The sequence below is a fragment of the Bison bison genome, unplaced genomic scaffold (assembly GCF_000754665.1).
Source record: "Bison bison bison isolate TAMUID 2011002044 unplaced genomic scaffold, Bison_UMD1.0 scf7180017854556, whole genome shotgun sequence".
NCBI lineage: Eukaryota > Metazoa > Chordata > Mammalia > Artiodactyla > Bovidae > Bison > Bison bison.
In genome coordinates this window covers 123-1,444 of record NW_011485129.1, presented here as the reverse complement: position 1 = coordinate 1,444, position 1,322 = coordinate 123, and positions in this window count along the sequence as shown.

Below are 1,322 nucleotides of genomic sequence, written 5' to 3'. Positions count from 1 at the left end.
GGCTGTTTATAATGGAAAACAGGCATATTTAGATTATTGTTTGACCTCAGCATCCATCCCCTCAAAATCAGAATGAATCAGGTACTGCTTAGGCCCTAAGAAAGCATGCTTCTCAGTTTTTAAAAAACCTTTATGCTGTTTCTCTAGAGATGGCCCAGGACAGTGATTTTTAGGAATTTAGATTCTGAGACACAGACTAAAATTCTGTCAGGCATATGAAGAATCCTTTCCATGATCCTTTGGAGAGGAATGTGAGAGAAAACGCTGAATCCTGAAAAGAAAGTTCTAAGTTCTCTGAGATAGTTTCACTCTTTGTTATTGTTATTCTAAATGTTTTTCTTGAAATATCAAATTTACTTTTTTAGTGATACACAATGCTATCATTGACACTGAATATTTCAAGTGTATGGAATCTAAATTAAGCACTTCCATTTGTTAAATTTTTTAGAAATTTCATTAAGCATCCACCAAGTGCTAGGCAACACACCTTCAGCATTTAGCATAAGGGTCTTCTGTGCCTCCTCGGGCTATTTTAGGTTTACCTTGTGCATAAACAGCCAGTTTGCATACCAGCTCAAGTATTTATCTACGTCTACAGAAACAAGAAGCAGCAGTGCTAGTTACCTATTTAAATATATTTACTTATTTATTATTTAAATTCATCTTTGAATTCAATTAGATTCCTTTAATGAGTGTGAGTCTGAGTGAACTCCGGGAGTTGGTGATAGACCTGTAGGCCTGGCGTGCTGCGATTCATGGGGTCACAAAGAGTCGGACACGACTGAGTGACTGAAATGAACTGAACTGAATGAGTGCAATGATAGCCACTCTATCTAACTGAGATACAATATGTTTAAAATTTGCCAAAAAGATACAGAATTTTGTGCTCTCTATCCTAAATGCTGATGAAGTACAGCTCCTTCTTTCTTTATTCAAAACAGACTCTTTACTTGAAAGTCACCCTTCTTTCTCTCTGCTATCCTCACATTTTCCCTCTTTTTTCAAGATGATGATAACCTGCAGACCTGTACCAGAAGGTCTTTCATGTTTATTATATACCTTTACTGACCTGTGTGCTATGTTACCCATGAATGAAGATAGTACCTGGATTTTAAAAAATAAGCAAATTGAAATCAGATTGGAGAAGGCAATGGCACCCCACTTCAGTATTCTTGCCTGGAAAATCCCATGTACAGAGGAGCCTGGTAGGCTGCAGTCCATGGGGTCGCTAAGAGTCGGACATGACTGAGCAACTTCCCTTTCACTTTTCACTTTCATGAATTGGAGAAGGAAATGGTGACCCACTCCAGCATTCTTGCCTG